The sequence below is a fragment of the Centrocercus urophasianus genome, unplaced genomic scaffold (assembly GCF_019232065.1).
Source record: "Centrocercus urophasianus isolate 14NV4802_14NV808 unplaced genomic scaffold, USGS_Curo_1.0 seq_15, whole genome shotgun sequence".
Taxonomy (NCBI): domain Eukaryota; kingdom Metazoa; phylum Chordata; class Aves; order Galliformes; family Phasianidae; genus Centrocercus; species Centrocercus urophasianus.
In genome coordinates, this window is record NW_024884697.1 from 1,398,698 (window position 1) to 1,421,362 (window position 22,665).

Sequence of the window (22,665 nt, forward strand, 5' to 3'; positions counted from 1 at the left end):
GAGGGTTAACTCTGCAAATTGCAGAAGCTCAATTAGTTCAATTAGGAGCTTGAAAACTAAAGCAGCTCTTCCTGAAGCCTGTCTAGGACTGTAGGCTGTGCCTGCAGGCTCAGAAGCATCCCACACCTCCCGGATCCCTGGGGCTGGCAGCTTTTGAGGCCAGCCTACGTTAAAAAGGGGAGGTTGGATTCCTGCTGCCTTTACTCCAACCTGGGCTGGAGGCACTCCATAGAAATCAGTGCAGTTACTTCAGCATATTCCTGGAAGGATTATTTGGTCCGATGACTCCCAACTGGGAGAGATTTCATAAACAGATCTGAAGGAAAATGGTAAAATCCTTTTTTCTTTTTAGTGTCTTCCCCGTAGTGCATGAGCAATAAACACCAGTCACATCCATCCATCCCCAGCTGTAATTTTTGTGTGTGTGTGTGACAGCACCTGCCTTTTGATAATCTCAGAAGGAGACGGGAATATTAGCATAACAAATCTGTGGCTGTCTAGAGAACCATGTTGCTGGCATGTCACAGAACACCTGCACTGAGTACTGCTGAGTTCCCTTTCCTCTAAAACCACCCTCAGGTGTTGGCAATGCCCTACTCTCCCTCCTCCCGTGCCATATTGCATTTTGCAGATTTTAGGCTGGTTCTGTTGGTCTTGAAAAAGGCTTTGGAGTGACCGTGTGCCATGGTGTAGTAGTATGTTGGTCGCTCCAAAAGTAATGCCTCCAATTTGTTTCCATGGAAACTACAATAGATGCAAAGAGCACAGTAACACTGTTTGATAGGGAAAATTATCAGCTGCAGCACCTCTGCACCTGTAACATTCTCATTTTATGTGTGCTCCAAACAACATGAACAGCTCCAAAAAAAACCCCACCTCAAACTCTGGCCCCAACCTTCCAACCACTTATCACATCATTACATCCCCCTCGTGCAGACAGGTCACTGGATGTGCAACAACGCAGGGGCTGAGATTATATACTTATTTATTACCAAGTTAGTTTTCAGCTGGGTCAGGTTCACTGTATAGCACTGTGAGCCCAGTGTTGGCACAAGAGAGATGTGACACAGAGACAGGAACAAATATCCCAGGATGGAATAGAGCACAGAGGAGGACCCTGGACAATCATGTTCCACAGAAGGGAAAAGCTGCTCTTCCTTCAAAGCAGCCCAGCAGTGGCACTAACAGCTGCAGATGGGCAGAAGTGACTCATCTCACTGGGATGAGAAAAAAATGATTGCCTAAGATAGAATTTCAGAAGAAAATTGGGGTTAATAACCTCCAAGTCCTGGCAGCACTGGGGATATTAGCTTCAGTTTTTCCTGTGTCCCTTCTAATTTATATTGGGATGGTACCCATCAAGATGCCCCAGCTGCAGTCAGTCACTCCCTGATGCTTCCCAGGGTTGGGCTCAGAGCTGTTGTCTTCCAACAAGCCACACAATGTCCCACTGGGAAAAAAATACATTTTGCTCCCAAGCATTCTTTTTCTCTCTAAGCTTCAACCAAAGCCTGATTAGCTTCCTGGTCTCCCTACACGACAGACAGTATTTACACAGTTTTTATTACCTGAGCTTCTCTGGGAGAGGAAGCTCTGTACTACTGGCAAACCACAGGTCTCTCCAGAACATCTCAAGCAGCTGTCTTTCTTTCCTTTTGCTTACATGCCAGCTTCCTTTGCAGGAAGAGAGGCAGATTTCTCTTGAAAGCCACAGCTAGATGCCTTTCTCTCCCATCACTATCAGTCCTTTTCAGATTCTCCTGGCGTGGCATCGCTATGGTGAACTTTGATGCAACCCTTTTTTTGTTGGAGGCAGGCTTAGAAGCCATCTGGAGGCAGATTGCTCCACCCTGGCAGTGTGATGGATGTTTTCATAGGTGATGTGATGTTGACACCTGCTTATCTTTCTATGCCTGCTTGCCCCAACCTAGACGCATTCATTAGACTGGCATCTGTTTGCAGTCGTTTCTCAGCATCTGCCCTTGGTTCCCATACTGTGTGTTGACTTGTGTGGACTGGCAGAGGCAGAGAAGCTGGGGACACTGGAGTTTAGGTTTGTAAGGTCTGTGTCTGCTGGATTGATTTATAATTACAGCAGTCTCCTCTCCCAGTGAAGGAGCTACTCATGTTAACGCATTGGTTCTCCTAGAAGGTGCCAACCTATAGGGTGGGAATTTCTTTTGCTTTGTAAAAATAGTGCTCAGGCATGTCACTTCTCTAAGTTGAAGAAAGCGGCTGTACTGGCAGACTTCTCTATATTCAGGCTATATTTGCCCTTGTATGCATTATATGCATATTGTATTCTTGAAAACCAATGCACAGGAATGCACACACACTTCTTTGGTGGACTTCAGAATAACATGCAGGACTTTCTCTGTGCAGAGCAGAAATATCATAGAATCATAAAACCATTTGAATAGGAAGAGACTTTTTAAGGTCATCTAGTCCAACTTTTCTGCAATCTACAGGGTCACCTACAGCATGATCAGGTTGCTCAGTGCCTTGTCAAGCTTGATCTAACATCACCAGGGATGGGGCATCTACCACCTCTCTGGTAGTGGGCAACTACCAAATGGTAGAAACATTTTCCAGTGCCTCACCACCCTTACTGTAAAAAGCTTTTTCTAAATTTCTTCTCTTTTAGTTTGAAATCATTTCCTTTATCATATCTCAACAGACCCTGCTAAAGAGTCTGTCCCCTTCTTTCTTATCCAATAGCCTGTTGAGCTGCAGCCTCTAAAGATCACCTCTTCCTTAGGGCAAAATTGTCATAAAACACCTGCATTTAACTTTTATATACAGGGACATATGTAGGCATGTTCTTCCATATATAGAGCTGGATGCAGTCCTGCATTTAGTTGTGGCTCCTGGATTCTGGCAGGCTTCATCACGATCAAAGGCCCCTACTGTGTCTACTTTGCAGGTGCCATACACTAACTGTCTGCAAGCACAGACTTCCTATCCAGGGCTGTTGTATGGCCAAGAAAGCCAGATGTCCACAGCGTATGCGCGTGGTGGCTGCCCATGGCAGGCTCAGTAAGTCAGATCTGTGTGCATAACTCATAGCCACGCTGAGCATGTGGGGTGCTGAGTTATGCAAGTCATCCTAGGCATGTATAGGCACTGTGGGGTCAGAATGGGAATCTGGAAGTAGTCCTGTAGACAAGCAGTGGGAAACATATGGAAGATCAAAAACTCACCAGGGCTGTTTGCATGGGACCCTGCTCCTCATCCTACCCCAGATGTGACTTAATTAGCATTGGAAAATCTCTAAGGTTCAGAGAAGTGTACTAAGAATGGCACTGAGGGACGTGGTTTAGTGGGTATGGTGGTGATGGCTTGGTGGTTGGAACTAGATGATCTTAATGGTCTTTTCCAATCTTAATGATGCTATGATTCTAAGTTGGTCTCCTTGGTAAAGGCGTCCCTCACAGTCTCTCTGACAGTAACATGAAAGAAGAAGAATGGACCATGAGCTCCACAGGCATCTAGCAGAAAGCCTGACCTTTGGGAGTATTTATTGTAACTTTTTTACAATACATCAAGACTAATAAAAAAAAATATGAACCACATGAACAGGAGCAGCTTTATGGGCCAGCAGAGCCTATTTCTTCTTTGCTTGATCTCCTGCAAGTCAGACTACCTCTTCTGCCTTTGATCACGCTTTAATCCTCTCACCTTTCTTGCCAGGCCATGTTTAATCATGACCCATCAGTGACAGCATTTGTAAAGCTTGTCCCCAGTCCTGTCAGTGATTTGGTGCAGAGCATCGTGGATACTGGCAGCAGTGTTCAGATGTGCTGGATGAAAGGAGTGCTGCATGGTGTACGCTGAGCAAGAGTTAAATTGTGCTGCAGGGAGGGCATTGACAGACCATCAAGGTCATGTTCTGTCTGGCCTGAAATGTCTCCTTTGAGATGACAGTGTTGACACTGCATCATTGAGACTGATGAAGCCCTGTGCTCCAGCCCCAGTCATTTCCACACACTGACCTCAACTTCCCTGTCTCCATGCACTGTCCTTTCCCCTCTACTTTCTCTTAGCCCTTATTTTTAATCTACTTATTTTTTCTTTCATTTTCTGGTTCCTTCTCCCCACATATTGTGTCCCATATTCCCTGATTCCCACCAGCCTCCTCCTTTCCTTTGCTCCCCTTTGCACCCTCACCCCATGAATATGTGCCTCTGTGGCCATCTATCTTCTGATTTTGATCCGTCTTTGTCTTCTTTCATTCTTTCCTCCTCTCCCTCCTACATCCTTCCCTCAATTTGTCCAGGGCTCTATTGCTGTTGCCGACACTATCTTAGCTCTGGAGCAGCACATGACACTCCTGGCAGTCATTCTGAGCTTGGCTGCTGTCCCCAAGTTGTCTAAGGTTCTTCAGAAAGTGATGAGAAGCTGCTGTGTGCCTTCAAAGTCACAGCTAATTGCATTAGCTCCAGATCACGTAATTCCCAGAGATGACAGCTGCCAAATTTAGGAGCACAAGTGAAGACTTACAGAAGATGATTGGGATGATGTGCTGGATTCATCATAGAGGAAATCCTGGGTGCCATCAAAGCACTGGTTGTTCATTATTCCATCTTATTCTGTCTCTAAGAGGTTTGTGTTTATTATCAGTCTATTCTCAAGCCCACCATTGCCCACCATCCCTATTAAAAATGTAGCTGTCTCAGTTTAAACTCAAAGTGTGCCAGTTCTGTGCACATTTAATACTTCCACGTGGCCCCAACATTGGTCTTCTCTGTAGTTTGACTGGATGAATCATAGAATCATTAAGGTTGGAAAAGACCACTAAAATCATCTACTCCAGCAGTCAGCCCATCACCCACTAAACCAGGACCCTCAGTGACGTATCTTTCTACCCTTTTCTTGAACACCTCCAGGGATGGTGACTCCACCACTTTTCTGGACAGCCTAATGCAATACATGACCACCCTTTTGGTAAAGAAATTTTTCCTAATATCCAGCCTGGACTTTCAGAACATATGAAAAACATCATGGAATCATAGAGTGGTCTGGGTTGAAAAGAACCATGATGATCATCTACTTTCAACCCCCCTGCTGTCTGCAGGGTCGCCAACCACCAGACCAGGCTGCCCAGAGCCACATCCAGCCTGGCTTTGAATGCCTCCATGGATGGGGCATCCACCACCTCATGTTCCAGTGTGTCACCACCCTCTGTGTGAAAACTTCCTGATGGAATTCTTCCATCAAAACCTTGAGGTGGTTTAGACGAATTCTGTGCCCCACTCCCTTATTGCTTGCTAATGAAGCCACAGCCAGGAGCATTTGTTCAATAGTCAGTCTCACAAAATCAGCTGTTTCACTTTTCTCTTCTGATGGAGGATATTAACAATATATGAACTTGAGAACATTGCCTTCTCTGGGGAGGTCACACGGTAAGGTTCATGAAAGGTGGTATCCTTTTCCTTCGGGAACATTGATTATTGTTCTGTCTGGAGCATTCTTCTAACATGAGAGTAAAGTAGGCATCCACAATGCAACAGGAGATCTAAACTCAATTCTTGCAGTGCTGAAATAAAGGCTGTGATCACCCACTCCTTGTAGCTAGAGGGCAAAAATGTCACAGCTGGAGCGACTGGGAATAAGACAGGATTTTATGTTATGAGCTCTCATACAGCTCTGTTTCTGTTTATCTCATACCAGATATGAATTCACACCCAAGTATCACAAAATCCTGTGGTTTAATTTGGGCACAGAAGAGACATGAATATTAAGAGACAAAAATTAAATATAGCTCTTGGCAATCTGATTGCATGGCTTTTATTCTTTTACGAGCTCATGTTCTTCCATTTGGAGGAGACCAGAAGCAGTCTCATAGCTAGCTTAGCTCTGGTCCCATGGGAGGGCCCAGGAGAACTGGTAAGTCTTGTCCACTTTCAGGTCATTTCATAGAGACATAGAATTGTTTGAGTTGGTAGGGTGTTTAAAACATCATCTAGTCCAACTCCCCTGCAGTGAACAGGGACATCTACAGCTTGATCAGATTGCTGAGGTCACTGGATCCTACAATGAATGATAGCTGGTGTGAATGTACTTGAAGTGATTTGCTGTTCAAGTCTTCACACTTCATTCATATTAAATTGCCCTGTTTGGTGACTACTAAAAAAAAATTGCCAGTAGGACACATTATTCCTGCATAGAATGACTTTAGATAGCATAGTTTGTGTTCATTTTTACTGGCCTCTGACAGATCAGTTAATCTGGTCAGAGGAAGAAAGTATAAGGCAGGGGCCATGCATTCAGTCGAAAGAGCTTTCGTTTCATTAATTATTGCTGTGCATACAGCAGTTGCATCTGCTGGATGGTTGTGTCTGCAACCCAGAGGGATTATGATTGAGATAGCTAAAGCCACCTAACAGATTTAAGATTTAAAAAGAAAACAAACAAAAACAAACAAACAAAAAAAAACAACCCTGAAACAAGCAAACCCCTCCTGTGAGTTTGAAGGAAAATATTGTTAAATCCTGTAATCAGCTTCAAGACAGACCTGTAGGCAACATGTTCAAGGTCACACAGGGAGCCTGTCACAGAAGGATGCTAACCTAGATCTGCTGGGCTCTGACCATGCAGCATCCTCTATTTACCTGGCTTAGGGAACAGGTAATCCCTACGAGTGGTTCTCTCTCCAGCAAGGGATGGACAGCACCCATCTGCATGGCCATCCCCTCCATGGAAATAATCCATAGCAGTTCAGCTGAGAATAGAAAAAAATAATAATTTGAAAGACCCCAGAGGACAAAATCTAAGGAAAACTCACACCAGAAATTTTCCTAGGTGGGGAAAAGAGCTCTGGGCTGGGCTGTTTGTTGCAGTGAATGCCACTATCATGCCTCCCCCATCTTCAAGCCAGACGGCTCAAGTCTGCATTAATCTCCCTTCCATGCATAAGCCTCCCCAAATCCCTTGGTTTGCAATCCCCGGGTGATGAGTGATCACCCTTGTTAGAGAAGGAAGCACCGAAGCAGATTTTACAGGGCACAGATGTGAACACTTAATGGTATTTCCCTGTTTTTATTACGGAAAGCTCACACCCAGGGCTGTCTGATCAATAATTGCAGGCACAATTGCTGCTGCAAGGTATAAGTTATTTGATTTTGTTTATGCAGAGAGGACCAGGGATATAAATAGCCCTGTGGATACTGTTGTGGAAACCGAGCACTGGCTGTGGGCTGTGTTTACGTTCAGAGCACGAGATGGGGCTGCTTGGGGGGAAGCATTGCAAAGGTGACTCCCAGTTCTCCTGATGACTAATGGCTGCAAACTGATACAGCAGATTCTTTGCAGCGTGGAGCAGACTGAGGGATGTTGTCAGTGCTCATAGGTGATCTGAGGGCATTTCGTGCCAGAGGGGTTTCAGTAAGTGCCAACTATGCTGTCACATGGAGATGGAGCTGTTTAGCATCTGTATCATGTGCTGGGAGGTGAAGCTTGCGTGCTAGATGCTGCCACGGTCTCTTGGTATGTGGGGAAGGTCAGTTAGCACAGTTTATTCTGCATGAATTCACCGGAGATATGAGAGAGTCTGTTTACTCCATCCCTCTTCCTCATGGGTATTCATGAATGTTTGAGAAGTGCCATGAGATCCTTTGGTATGGACTGAATCCTCCCAAGCTGGCACTTGCAACCAAATCGTAAACTGGAAGGACAGAAAATTTAGCTTATATAAGGCACAGATTTTAATGTTTTAGAGAAGGGAGCTATGATGTGGTTTTTTGAGCCACAACAGGAAGGTCTCAGAGGGTTCATTAGGCGTTCAAAACTCAGCTCTTCTCTGGCAGCACACAAACCCTTTGAGACATTTGCTGGTGAACTAAATGTGCCCAGTTTGCCTCAGAGATTTTTTAGGTCTCCCCCTGAGCCAGATTTCATGTCTGAAGAGTCTTTCTTGTGTGCTCAGATGGCTCAACTTCTGGCTGAGACTGAGCTGTGAAGAAACTGTGAAAGGAAAAGCAAGGTAATGGATTGATTTAGGAACAGTCTTAAAAAGCAGAGGCAGTATTGCAGGGAAGGAAGGCTCAGTTTGTTTTTCAGGTCATCTCTGATTTTATTTGTCATCATCCGAGTATGGGCAGCCCTGGTAAAGACATCAATGTCCGAGTCAGAATGTGATTTGTTGACGTCTTGTGTCTTCCAGTGCCATCTGGACCAAGTTTAACTGAATGTCTCCAGGGGTTGAAAGCAGGCTAGAGATTGGTTGGGCAGAGCTTCAGAGAAGTCTCGTCTTGGTCTTTGACAAGCTGTGCTCAGAAAGGAAATCCCACAGCTTGCAAAACCCCAATACCTTTTGGAAGTACCACAGGAGTGTGCTGGCAGAGTGAGTTGGAGTGCTTTGAATCTGCCCAGCCAACCTCTCTGGGTATGTAGAGCATCTCATATTGGCAGTGGAAGAGGGACATTTAAAAAGGGATAGACCAAGCAAATCTGCATCCTGCTGAGTGGGAGGTGTAGAGCCCATGCCTAAGAGCAGATTGGGATTATGTCTTTTGTTGTGTGCCAAACCAAAGCTTGGTTTTGGATTCTTTGGAGATTTGGAGATTTGGAGAAGGCATAGGCAAGACGTAGAGTCTTGCTTTATGTTCTTCCTTTCTTCCATCCATATTGCTTCCTTCCATCTATATAAGCTAAACTTTAATCATTTGGTACTCAGCTTGGATCAGACTTAATTTTTAGCTGGCCTCTTTAAAGTCTAGGGTTGACTTGAACATCAAATCAAGGCTCTACCTAAAGATCCAATATAGACACAGGTTTATATTTTCCATCTCTTTAATTCCTCAGCATTAGAAAGACCTTAAGTTTGGAGGGACCACAGCTGACTCCTGAATTTCACTATTGTCAGTTTTTTTTTTTTTTAAATTTTAGCTGCTTTTTCAACCTCGTATCCCCTTCCTGCCTCATGCCAGATAGAGCCGTAGAGGTTTCACAGGACACAGTGCTGTTTCATAGCCAAAAATGAAATCTATTTTGCTTCACTTTTGTTACAGAACTAAGACTCAGGAGAAGCTGAGAGAAACCAAGCTCACATCTACACCTGAATCCAGGCTGGAGAGAACACGGTCATTTTCTTGGTCCTATATACTGCCTTGCTGATCTGGACCTGACTCTTCTCTCCCTTCTACCATTTTCCAAATAGACTTTTCCTCTCTCACTGTTAGCATCACTGACTGTTGGTGTCCTTATCGTCTTGGGAGGGTGGTTGGGACAATGAATCTTCTCTCATTTCTTGTGTTTATCTCTTGCACAGACTGGCTGGCTGTTCCAGTAGGACTTGCTGTGTCTGCAGTCCTGTCTTTGGCTTGCAAGCAGCATTGGCTGTTGTCCAAAGACTCACACCAAGTCCAGCATCACTGGGACAAACTGCCAGAAACAATCCTCAGATATCTCTGCTCTTAGGTTAATTCAGTGCTCTCAATGGATTAGTTTCAGGGCTAAAGGGAGATACAGAAAACTCTAATTACCTCTCTCCCACACGTTCCCTCAGCCTGCACATGCTTTTTGCACAGTAGAAAGTTTCTCAATGGCTCAACTCCTACCCCACTGATAAATGAATTAAAAAATAAGAAAGGTTCAGGGCACCACTGTATAGAGAGGTAAAAGTTTAAAATGGAGTGAGATTCTGGATGTATATAGAATTATAAAATCATTGTGGTTGGAAAAAAACACTAAGATCATCTAGTACAACTGCTGGAGCATCACCACCATGCCCACTAAACCATGTCCCTTGGTGCCACGTCTACATGTTGTGTGAACACCTCCAGCAATGGTGAATTCACCACCTCCCTGGAAAACATGTTCCAATGCTCGACCACTTTTCCTGAGAAGAAATTTTTCCTAATATGCAACCTGAACTTTCCCAGGTTCAACTTCAGGCCATTACCTCTCATCCTATTGCTGTTACCTGGGAGAAGAGGTCAACCCCCAACCTCATCACAACCTCCTTTCAGGGAGTCGCAGAGTGATAAGGTCTCCTTAGAACCTTCTCTTCACCAGATTGAACAATCCCAGTTCCCTCAGCCTCTCCCTATTCCAGACCCTTCATACCTTCATTGCCCTTTTCTGCACACACTTCAGTGCCTCAGTGTCTTTCTTGTAATGAGGGGCCCCAAACATTATTATCTCCGGATAGAAGTTACATAAAACCACATTCCAGCACACTCAGTTTTATTATTTGTGTTCCTGGACTCCCTCAAACAAGTGGTTTAGAGTTTAATTTGCTGTATCCAGTCACAGTCTGAGTTTTCACTCTGAGATCGCATAGCATGAAGAGAACCTGGAGGACACCTGGTGATTTGAAGAGCTCCCAGGGTGAAGGGAACAGGTGGGCTGATGAGTTCATCCCCTTCTTCACCAAACACTCCATGGTCTGAACATCTTTCATTGAGAGAAACATTTGATTGGGGCACCAACCTCTCTGCTAGCTATAGAAGTGTGGCATCACCCCTGGTGTATGGCCAGGTGGCCCTGCCAGCCTTGCTCCATGTTGCTCAGAGCACGAGGTGCTGTGGCAGGCGGCTCTCCTTCCAGGCACACATGTACATGGCTGTTTTTAGAAGCAAGCAGATGATGTGCTAATTAGAAACAGGGCACGAGCAATCCGGGTTGGTTTCGAGTGTTGCTCCTTTCATCGGGACTCAGAGAGTAAGGGAGATCCTTGGCGGAAGAACAGAGCGTCTTCCTTTGTTTGAAGGAACAAAAGTCCTGCAAACAGCTGGGAAAGAGCACTGGGTCTGGAGGCAGATAAAAGCCGCTTCCTTTTTATCAGCTCTGCAAAAGAAGAAGGAGAAAGCTGAAGCTAAACCTTCTGGGTTGTTGGTGTAATGCTGTGAGTACCAAAACTACAGCACTGAACATGGTCTTCTACCCTTGGACCATACAGATGCTCTTGTTTCATAGGACTCAATATGGCTCACACCAGTATTCAGCATTAATGAATGGTGCTGTAATGTACGTGAACATGAGGCTTGCCAAAACTGTTATTCCATTCTCAGGAGGGGAAAGGCTTCCTGTGTCTGTTTTAGATCTCAATTTTGGCTGATTAATTGGACTGTCTCCTTCTGAAGGGATGATGCTACCCAAAGGCAAGCACATAATAAGTCTATGGAGGCAGGGGGTCCAGACTTACCCCAAATCTTAAGTCTCAGTCATGCCAGTGGCTCCAGACTCATCTCCCCTTTGCTTTACATGGTCTGTGGATGAACTGCAACTTTCATTTCAAACCCATTACCCTGAGGTCTCTACCAAGGACTAAACTTTATCATGTAGAAGCAGCCCATCTGGGGAGTGCCTGCAAATTGTGGTATAAGAATAAAAGATTTGCTTCAGTTCTTTCAATTTTCAGCTGTCTGTCAGTGAAGAGAAGAGAAAAACTCTTTGTGGGCTTTGTCTACAGTCCTTTGAAGTCAGTGGGAAACTCATGTTACTCTGGGAGGTTCCAGGCACTATGTGATTTTCTTGCAGCAGCACTGGGCGAGTTGTGTTTCCATCTCAGAAAACATCTCCTCCTGCTTCAAAGTCCAGCATTCACCCATCGCTCCCTTCTTCCCCCACCATGCCTTTTGCTCTCTTTGTTGTTGTCCACGCGAGTCCTATTAAAGTCTCCAGTTTCCCCCTGTGGTACCCATAGGGGCTTTCCAAACGCAATTTTTAGCCTTGTGTTTAATAAAGAGTATTGGCAGAGCTCACAGCAGAAAAGGTGAGAAAGTACTTCAGGCCTTGCACCTAAGCCCTCTTTGTGAAGGGTTTGGATGAGGTGAGGGTGGTAGTTCCCATAGGCAACTCTGGTGAAAAAGCAAGGGAAATAGAAAGTCTCCAAGTGCTGAATGGGGGTTGTGCTCCTTCACGGTGTGAGTTCACACAAACACCCTTGATTTATCACAGTCTGGATTAAAAAAGCAATTAAATTCTCATAATGGACACAGGTAGATGAATGATGAGTGGGCAAAGCACCATCTCCCCTTGCTCTTTGTATCCCACCCTATCAAGCTGGTACCTTTCACGAGCCCTTGCTTCACTTCGTGCTGAACAATGGGGTGGGATGGACTCCCATCTGGTCCCTTTCAGATATGTCGCCTGCTCTGTCCCCATAGTCTCCCCTGGCCCCTGTGACACTGAGCTGCACAGCCCTTCGTGCCTCCTTGCTCTAAATAAGACCCTCTTTGTGCTCTTTGGAGTAATTACATTTCCCTGACTGTTGTGGCTGTGAGGTTTCTTGACTGAGAGGATAATAAGTATGTCTGCTCTTACAAAAAAAAAAAAAAAAAAAGGAAAACAGCCAAAAGAGATTAAAAAAAGAAATCTGAAATGGAGAAAAGCAAACTAAAGTTTCCCATGCAGAGTGGCAAGCAGCTCTGCAGTCTTCCCTCTGCCAGCGTAATCAGAAAAGCAGTTCTTTTTAATATGAGAGAGCATATCAGCACTTAAAAAAGGAAAATAAATTATGAGAAGAGGAGGGAAGCTGGAGGCAGGAATCATCTTCTGGCAAAGGGGAATGCAGCCTGCAGCTCCATTTAGTTAATATGTTTTCACAAAGCGGCCATGCTGGAGCGTTTTATGTGAGCTCCTAAGCCGGCTGACACCGTGTGCAGGGAGTTTCAGGAGGTGGTACCACAGAGAGTAAGTCACTGGGAGAGCAGGTGTTATTTCTGAAACAAAGATTATGGTTTATGGAGTTTCAATTACAGAGTTCTTTCCAGCAAAGTTATTGCTACTGCTTTTGGCTTCTGCATTCGGGCTACGTTTGGGTTTCATTTCGGAGGAGAAATTGATGATGCAGTTATTATCCCTTTGATGAAATCCCTCTCTCATATAAAGGATGCATAAAGTTCTGTTCCATGAATATATTCAGCGATCAAACAACAGGAGAAGACTTGCTTGTGGTTCCTTTCTCTAGTTAGCACTTGGCCTAAAATCTTTCCCTCCTCTATTCTAGCTGCCTATCAGGATTCCAGCCTGCTTTCTTTATGTTTGTTTCTGACACTCCATCAAATCACCAGCCCTGCAGCAGTGCCATGCCACAGGGCTCATATTCCTGATTGATTTTGCACATAGGATAAGGTTGAGCATCGCCCTCTGTTGCTTCTTTTCCTGCACTCTCCTGCCTGTGTCCTGAGCTAAGAGCTTGTCAAATTTAATGAGGTTTCACTCACTCTTCAGTACAGTATTATTTAGAGACTTCCAGGAAGAGTATTCAGAACTGATGTTGACCAGAGCAGATGTTATTTAAAGAGTGTCATTGTATGCACAGCCTCTAAAATATGTGGCTTTTTTTACGGACCCAATCCTGCTCTAGCTCATGGCTGCCAGATTTCGGGGGGAGAGAGGACAATAGAGTCTGGCTTCCATGTTGCTATCCCACACTCTGAAGATAGGCCTGGTTCTGGAGTTTTCAGCCTGCATGCAAAGCAATCGTATCTTAATGGGATTTGGCAATGCACAACCCAAAGGGAACAGAAATTGAAGGATCAGAGAGGTGGGCAATGTCTGAGTACTGCTGTTCACTGAAATCTTTGAGGAATGAGAATTCAGGCAAATCCCCATCTAATTTGCTTGCTTCTGAGTTACTAGAATTGGAGCTTAAAGCATGGTCTAAATACTCAGGCAGAGAGAGCTCTTACCTGGCTGCACTGGCACAGCAGAAGCTCCATTGCCAGCAGTCAAATCCCCAGAGCTCCCAGGAGTTTTTTGCCAGTTGTAGTCTGCTCTTGTTTAACAGAGACCTGAAAGTGCTTGAGAAACCATAAGCAAAGCCCAGTTCCTTCTGGTCAGTTGTACTAGAAACATGGTTCCTGTTCAGTGGCACCAAACCTTTCGGAACTGATAATGGAGTTTCCCTGTGTATTCAACTGAATCCAGATCGAAATAAAGATGCTACCTGCCTCTGCCAGGCTTGGTGAGTTGGTTTGCTGTATTTTGCACTGGGGCACAGAGCCTATCTTGAATGCATCTGGCCTCTGCTGCTGTAGTTACTTCGTTGGAGTATGTCTGACCAGATTAAATAATTGGATACTGGGCTAAATGCATGATACTGGCTTCTAACTTCTACTCGCCAGTTGATTTCTGAGTCTTAAACAGGTCAAATGAAAACTTATTTTTTTGTATGTTCTTAGCCTGTGAATGAAGTTGGACCACTACATCCAACCAAACCAACTGTAGGAATTGATATCAGTGCAGTCAAGTTTGCAATAGCAGTATAAGGCTACTCACAAATGTGAACACAGAATCAAACTCTGGGTCCCTCCTCTAGGTTTTGTTAAAGACCAGTGAAGTATTATCTGCCCCAAATAGTTTCTTTTATTATTATGATTGTTTTTAGCACTGAAATAAGAAGGAATTGAAAGAAGAATACTGGGAAAGGAAAGACAGCATATTTCACCTTGCCACAACTGATGTCCATTCTTACTGTGTGGTGTTCAGCAAATCCTTTTGCCTCCCTCTGCTTTCAGTAACCCCCTTTTATAAATACCTGGATTTTATATCTTTTATATATCTTTTATATAGACCCCGGAAGAAGTCTAGATTGTCTGAAACTGTGTTTTGCCACGATGTCTTCAAAGGATGTGGTCATCTCACACTTCTGCAGCCTATGAAGAAGAACAGGAATTTCTGGAGAGAAAACCAAGTGGATGTTATCCAGAAATTGCCTGTTTCTCTGTAGCCTGTTTTGAAGGAGCTGGAAGCAGTCAGCTCAGTGGAGTTTGCCATTTGTGTGGCTAAACGTACCTAAGAGATCTCATAGTGTCAGTAAGGGTTTTGAGCAAGCAAATCTACTTGGAAGCCCACCTGTTTACAAGCAAATAACCAGGTAGAGCTGAGAGCAAACCAGCCTCACACTTTCCTACTGGTGACTGAAGGCCAGGGGACCATTTCCACTGACCCATCTGTTGCATAGTTCCATTTCACTTTCTGGCTCCATGGTCTCAGGGTAAGCTGTTACCCAAATGTCAGAGCCCTTGAGACATGGACACGTTTTGCTCATAAAAACAAGGCAGACCCTGACCTTGTCAAGGCTTTAGTGACAGGGTTATTGGTTGTGACATTTTTTGTCTGATTGCCTGAGTTGTGCATTCAGCCCTTCTGCCAGCTTAGTAAGACTTATATTCCCCCTGCCCCAATGACCTGGCCTCAGCACCTTTGCTGCAAAAAGCTTCCCAAGTATTGATCAGGAACACGATGAGGACACTTTCCTTGCTGCCCATCCATGCGTACAACACGTACATGCACACACATTGACATGCAAGATTTCCATTTCTGGTCTTAACCTAGGCGTTTACAATTCCTCTCGCGCTCCTTGTGCTTTCTTCATAAAGAAGGCAAATAAAAGTGTGAATAATCAATTTCCTAACTGGAATTAAAAACGGCTCCAGTTAAAATAAGGGAAAGCATGAACCAGCATGTAAAGTAGGGTAGAGAGGTTATCTGAGCTCCGATTAGTATCCTGCTCATGTAGGAGAACAATTAACGTGTGCATGAGAATGATTAAGCAGAAGGTAAATTACATAAAATGCTTCCATTCAACAAAGCAGGTCTGCTCGTGGACAGGCTGGTGAGAAAGCTTTTATGGCTTAGTTAAAACTGGATGACTGCTACCAGAAAGGATGTGGTTTCTCAATTTTCTGAGATCTATGGACCAAAAAAGACCAAAATAGACGAAAAGAATGGTAAAGATCCAGTTTTGTGTTGGACTTTTATCAGAGATTGAGCTGCTCACTCTGAATAAAGAAAGAACTGAGGATGGTTTTAGGGTGTTCTTTAAAAGCAGGCTATAAGTCTTCTTCCTTCACATGAGCTCATGTGGACAGTGGCGAGGAGTTGGGAATGGAGTTTTGTGGCTTGTGTGACTCAATGATTTCCTGGGGCAAATCTTTCCCTTTGATTCATCTCTATGACGTAGCAATGAGGATAATGCCTCCTTGTTGGCTTGGTATGCTCTTTGAAATCTTATGGCACCTATGACCAACCAGTTGTATGTGGGATACTGAGAAGTGGAAGAGACTGGATGTCCCCAGAGGAGATGTAGTGGGGAGCAAGCCCTGGGCTGGTAAAATGGGTCTCGAGAGCTGTGAGCTGCAAAGTGGCCTATTTGGGGCAGTATAAAGCCAACAGTAAAACAGGAAACAGTGCAACAGGAGGTGTTTGGCTGTTTCTCCACGTGGAAGATTTCCAAGGGCTCTCTAATGAGACAGTGTAATAGATTTTGAAGGTGATCTCAAATATAAGAGAGGGACTTCGTTCATTAAAGCCTACACGGATAGTATAGCAAATCACAGCAGACACTTTCCAGAGTTTTGACAACAGACATCAACCATCAGCAAGGATAAAATAAGGACAAGTCAAAGGCTAGTATTGATTCCAGGAGCCTTTGGCTTAAATCCTTGTTGGCCCACTCAGTGTGAGGAGCTCAGACCAGTTTCAAACTCTGTGTGCTGTATGGCTGTAAGGCTTAGAGATGTCTGAACAAAGAAAAGTGAATAGAAACAAAGGGGTAATGGAAAAATGGGGTGTGTGTGGAGAGCCTTTCTTTTGGTATTTGTCATGAAAGAGGGTTACAAAAGAAGTGTAATGAACAGATTTTTTAATTTTTTTTTGAGAAGGAAACATTAAGAAGAAATAATATGTGAGTGCTTAGTGAAAGTTCCCCTAATGAGGGCTTTGTATGCAGTGAAAATATCTCAGAGCTGACAGATAATTTTAAGGTAAATACCTACTGAGTTTGGGTGTATTTTATAGAAAACTAATGATTTTATAAGGCCTCTCTCCATTTTTTTTTTTTTCTTGTTTGGAATTGAAATGTTCTTCTTCAGCCCTGGAAAATTCTCACAGTAATACAGCTCAAAAACTATCAAAATAATACCCTGCAACCCCTGAAATCCCCCAGCCTGGCCTTACCATCCAGAACAAAGTGTAGAAAATGACTCAGTGCCAGCACTGCAAACAGGGTAAATTCAAATGCAAAACTTGCAATTTCACACTCTGATTGTTTGCAAGTTTCTCATCGTTTATGGCTCATTATGGTGCATTTTGGAGAGCCCTTAGTCCAGGTGCTGTCCTTTTGCATAGTGTTTAACATGAGCTGTGTTTTTTTGTAATTTCTGTGAGTGAGGTGTGCCTTTTTCCTCTTCCTAGAAATCAATATATCTCCTTTTCTTTGTTGCTTTTGAGGTTTGCATTCAAATGTTGTCAATATTCTGTCGAGGGGGATTGTTATATGATCAGTCTCGCATGGCAGGCTTTTATAATAATTTTATATGGGGTCAAATGGCAACCAGGGAGGCTATGGGCCATCAAACTCATGTAGTGACCTCTGTAATGAAACACTATTGTTTCCCTTCTGAGAATCCCAGGGGAAGAGAAGGAAAAATGGAATCATAGAATTGTAGAATCAGTAATGTTGGATGACTAAGATCATCCAGTCCAACCATCAAGGCATCACCAGCATGCCCACTAACCATGTCACTCAGTGCCATAAGAAATAATAATCAAGAAAATGAAAAAGAAACAAATAACACAAAGAAAAAGAGCTCTTTCAAAATTCATGAAAAGAGGAAAGTGAAGTTTTGTTGACATTCATGTTTGATGAAGAGCAAGCACGCAGGCAGGATGAGTTACTCCGTAAGCATACGCTGCTCTAGGCTGTATTCCACACATCCTGCTCAAATCAAGAGACATAATTAGCTCTTAGAAAGTTCAAAGCATGGGGTGCCATAGCAGGGTGTGCGAGGTGAGATGGCAGAGGGAATACTGGGTTCTGGGGGTAGCGCTTTGCTTCGTGGGTGGGGGAGAAGGGGGAAATGTAAGATCAGCATCAGAGCGGAAAGGAGTTCATTTTATCCTTCGCTATTCCCTTATGAAGAATGAAAGGGCAGGGGATGTTAAGTAGAGTCCAATGAATTAGATTAAGGGAGATAAGCTCTCATGCTGCTGCTAGACGGGGAGATCAGTTGACGAGTTTTTACTAATTTTCCCTCTTGGGGTTCAGCGTTATCTGAGATTGATCAAAATCCTTGGAGCATTCTATCTGGAAGGCAACTGCCTCCTGGCCTCATGTCTCACCACTGCAATTCTGAGCTTTGATGAGTTGCATCTTGCTCACCGCCCCTTCGGTTACAAAGCCTGTTTTCACTTGACACGGCTTGAAAGGTGCTCATTCAAAAAGGCTTTCTTCCCTTCAAAAAGTATTTTGAAACCAGAGTAAAGTTTGAATGAGTTGTTTCAGCAGGTTGATCAGTGTTGTTGTGGGCTTGGGAAACCCCATTGTGTCTATTGATCTAGGAAATGGAAAAAGGGATTTTGAGGTTGTTCAGGTTGTATTTGTCTGATAATACTTTTTTCTTTTTTCTATTCCTTTTTTTTCCCTTTTTTTTTCTTTTTTTTTTTTCTTTTTTAAATCGAGGGAATAGGAAAGAGCTTATCTTTAATCATTTCATTTAGTTGTTGACAGATGAAAGTTCTTCCAGAGTAAAGCAAAGTGTGAATTTAAAGTGAGAGAGTTTTTCCAGAAGACAAGTCCTTAGGGAGGCAATGTTTCCACTGTTTTAATATAAGAGGATGAGCCCATGGTTAATGCTTTGGGCTGCAATTTAGGAGATCAAGGTGCAATTCCCAGTTCTGGTGTAAAATATCCATGGCTTCTGATATAACCCCAAAGGTCCTATCAGTTGCTGGCTGGGACCATTTACACAAGCTCAACATTGGTGTGAACTAGCTCAAACCAGAGGGTTTTTGTTCTGCAGTAATTACTGTAGCTCTGCAAGGGGAAGGATGATGAGTGCCTTTGGACTTTCACTCTTGATACCACTGTTGCCTGTCTGTGGCATGAGACAGTCCTTTTCTCTCTGCACCTTTGCTCACTTACTGTCTTCAAAACTCTGGGACATATGTCTTGTAAGCCTTTACAAGGCTGCCTTGTAAAGGTTCTGCTTTGGGAAATTACTGAAAGTAAGTGTTCAAGGATATTTTTTGCACTGATGGGGTTCCCTTTCCTGGAGCTGCATGGACGTGCACACTGATGGAGGCAGTGGTGGTCTTGCATGCTAACCTCCCCAACACACAAGTCTGAGCTCCATGTGGTCTCCTTTGTCATCTGTCCCAGTCTGTAAGAAGAGAAGGGTCTGCTGTGATATTGATTGGGATGACTGGTCAGTGTAGATCCAGGAAGTCCTGCCAGTTAATCCTGGCCATGTGTGACTGTGAGATCCTATATTTGGAAGCCTACAGCCGTGAACAGACATTTCTAAATCGATGCTCAGCAGGGCACCACAGATCCATTATGCCTTGTTTAACCATCCCCATGTTCTGGTTTCTGCAGCAACAACCTGAATGTGCCTTCTGGAAATGCATAGAGAAATAGCATGGGGCAAGAAATACTGTAAATACAATAAGAAGTTGGCTGGACTAAGCTTAGCAAGCAGAACAAATAATTTACTTTGGTGCTATCAGCTCAAGGAAAAACTCTTAATGAGCTGTTGTTAGGAACATGCAATTTAATAGTGTATCTCTTTAATTGAAAAATAAGCGAGCAAACAAACAAAAAAAGCCAACCAACTAAACAACCAGAGCAAGAAATCCCAATGTTCTTGAGTGGAGTTACTGCAAAGAATGTTTCTCTTTATTGAATTAAATCCATTCTATTTCAGGAATATTTCTTTCTTAAGTATCCGGTGAGTGATGCCGTGTGACAGAGGATAACCCTTGGAACTATAAGTGAAGTCCATTTATGGAATTGTATGTGACAACAAAAATGAATTCATCAGGACCAGTGATCCTAATGAACGTGATATCCCTATCCTAATGAAAACCTTAAGGAGTTCTGCAGGGAATAGAGCTAGGATGGTTTTCAATAACAGATAGCTTTGCAACAGAAAAACAAAATAATATGAAACAAACAAGCAAAAAACAAAGCCATACAAATTAAGCATTTGCAAAATCTTATTAGTATTTTTTTTAAATCAGTTAGAATTTCTTTGTTAGTACCAACAAAGAAAAGTGAGTGTTGATTATATTCTTCCCCTCAACCCCCACCCTTTCATGACTGCATGCATGTCGCTTTGATTTGGGCTGGCTGGCTGGATCATTAATTGAATATAGTAAGGTCTCTTCAGATCTTGGAAAAGGAGAAAAGAAAAAAAAAAAAAAAAAAAAAAAAAAAAAAGAGGAAGCTTTCTAGTGCTGTTTATATTCCCCATCCAGGGTTCAACAATCCAGCCCGTCTGTTCCAGAGGGCCTGGACCACCTGAGTCTAAGTTTAGATCATATCCTGCTACATTAAACTCCACACATAATACGTTGGCCACATGGGAAAATTTAAGGAAAATGAGATTTTATTAAAACCAGGAGACCGCCTGACTGCAGAGGGATATAATAACAGTGTTATGAGGTTCTTATCTCACATGAAAGTTTCACATTTCCCCGGTTTCCTTTCCTTTATGCTACTGTGGCCTCCCCCTCCCCTCAGTTCCATATGGATGTCATGGATGTCTAGTTATTTCATGCAACTGCTAAAAAGGCAGAGCAATTAATAACAAAACCATCCAAAATCTTTTTTTTTTTTTTTTTTTTTTTTTAATTTATTTAAACAAAAGGCCTTGTAGGCTTTTTACATTAACACAATGACATCAAAAATTCCCATTACTGACTGAAGCGTCTGATGGGTTGTGCGATCCACTTTCCAAGAAGGAAGAAAATGCAACATGGGAGAACAAAATGGGTTTGTACAGTAAGGAGAATGGCTCACCTTGTGTGCTGTATCTGAACTTCTCCTGCTTTTGCATTTTCATATCTTTGAATATGCTTCTTGGCAGGACTTTAGCAGGTATTCATGGAGTTCAATTTGTGATGCAACAAGAGGTAATAGCCTTAAGTAGCAACTGGGGAGGCTCAGGTTGGATATTAGGAAAATATAGGAAAAATTAGGAAAAATTTTTTGTCAGAAAGAGTTGTGAGGCATTGGAACAGGCTGCCCAGGGAGGTGATGGAGTCACTGTCCTTGAAGGTGTTCAAGAAAGGGGTAGATGAGGCATTGAGGGACATGGTTAGTGGACATGGTGGGGATGGGTTGATGGTCAGACTAGCTGATCTTAGTGGTCTTTTCCAAGCTTAATGATTCTATGATTCTATAAGTCAGCCTGTGCTTTGGGATTGTAGGGTCAAGCAGACATGCTGTGCCCTTTGGCTGGTTTGCTCTAAAAGCACAACAGGTACTTTTCTGAAAGGCTGAGCAAGATGCATCCTACACATCTGTTGGACCAAAAAGTGAACACTCTTCTTTTCATGGGGAGAATGAATTAGATTTTTAGATTTTCACTCTCTCGTAGCTTCATACAGTCAGACTTTCATGTTTACAATGAAGCATGCAGTTTTCTTAGAATCATTAAGGTTGGAAAAGACCACTAAGATCATCTAGTCCAACTACACTGCCCTCACCAAGCTGCCAGTGCATATCCAGAAATAACACTTATTACAGGAATATATCAGGATGTAGCAGTCTTGGCTCTTCTCATAAAAATGATTTCACAAGATTCTAGTTTTCTTTGTCTATGGAAGGCAATGATGGACCACACCAGGAAGGGTGACACATCCAGTTCAGCAATGACCCGGTCAAAAGTTGCAGATGGAAGTGAGAAACCTCCATAATTCATCTTCACAACTGTGTGATATAAACTATCACGGTGAACTTTCTCCCTGAAGCCTTTTTTTCTTTTTAACATATTTTTTCATCTTCCTTAATTCACGTAATTACAGAAATCACTAAAATTCACAGAAAGCCATGCAGTTGAACACCTCAGTCTTTGGAGAGCCTCCTCACTCCTCCCCAGAGAACATCCCTCCAGCACTTCTCATAGGCTCTGATCCATGCATCGCTCTGCCCTGAGACTGCTGCTGTAATTATGCTCCTGAGAGCCGTGTGTGAGCAAGAAGTGATACGAAGGCTCTCTGGAGACAGAAGCAGGGAAACCCCTTGCATTCCCAGATAATATTCCAGACAGGTGAAATCTGCAAAAGGATTTACTAATAAATATTACTCTCTTTTCTCTACTGTGGAAGCTTTTTCATATCTTTTGGGGTACATTTATGCCTCCTTTTAGACCATGCCCAGGGTTTTGCCGTAGACAGAATAGATATTAGATCTTTCATTCTAAAGAAATTATATGAAAACTAAATGCCTTTGATGAGCTTTATGTTCAAAGCAAATGCACTCAGGGCAGGGAACGTGCATTGGCTCTACACTTTGCACAGTTATTACTTTTTATCAGTCCAAGTCACTTATCGCTTAAATGGTTTCTTTTATCCTTCCCTAGGTTGCTCCATTACTGCATTTTGCACGGCCTGTTGAGATAATGTCTCAGGGACAGAATTGCAACCGTTATGGCTTCCCTGGTCTCACCTTGAAGTTGGGGAGACTTTTTCTGGGTAGTCCATCTGGGGAGTCATGGGTTGCCTTCTCAGGGGAATGTCTGTTTACAGAGTAAGCAAGGTATTTAATAATGTTTCTTGCACCCTGGTGGTTTGCTGGGAATTGTAATCAAAGAGGAAGCTTAGTGGAAAGCTTAATACAGCCTGTGCAACTGATTTTAGCCTGAGGGGAAGATGAGAGTTGAAAGAAGCAGCAGTGGTCAGAAAAACAAACATACAACTGAAACTAATGAG

At 43.3% G+C, this 22,665-nt stretch overlaps 1 protein-coding gene across 1 annotated transcript in view; it reads left to right on the forward strand.

The window, feature by feature from the left end:
- Positions 1 to 22,665, forward strand: part of PLXNA4 (plexin A4) — a 443,874-nt gene that overhangs the window by 136,810 nt on the left and 284,399 nt on the right. The window lies entirely within an intron of this gene.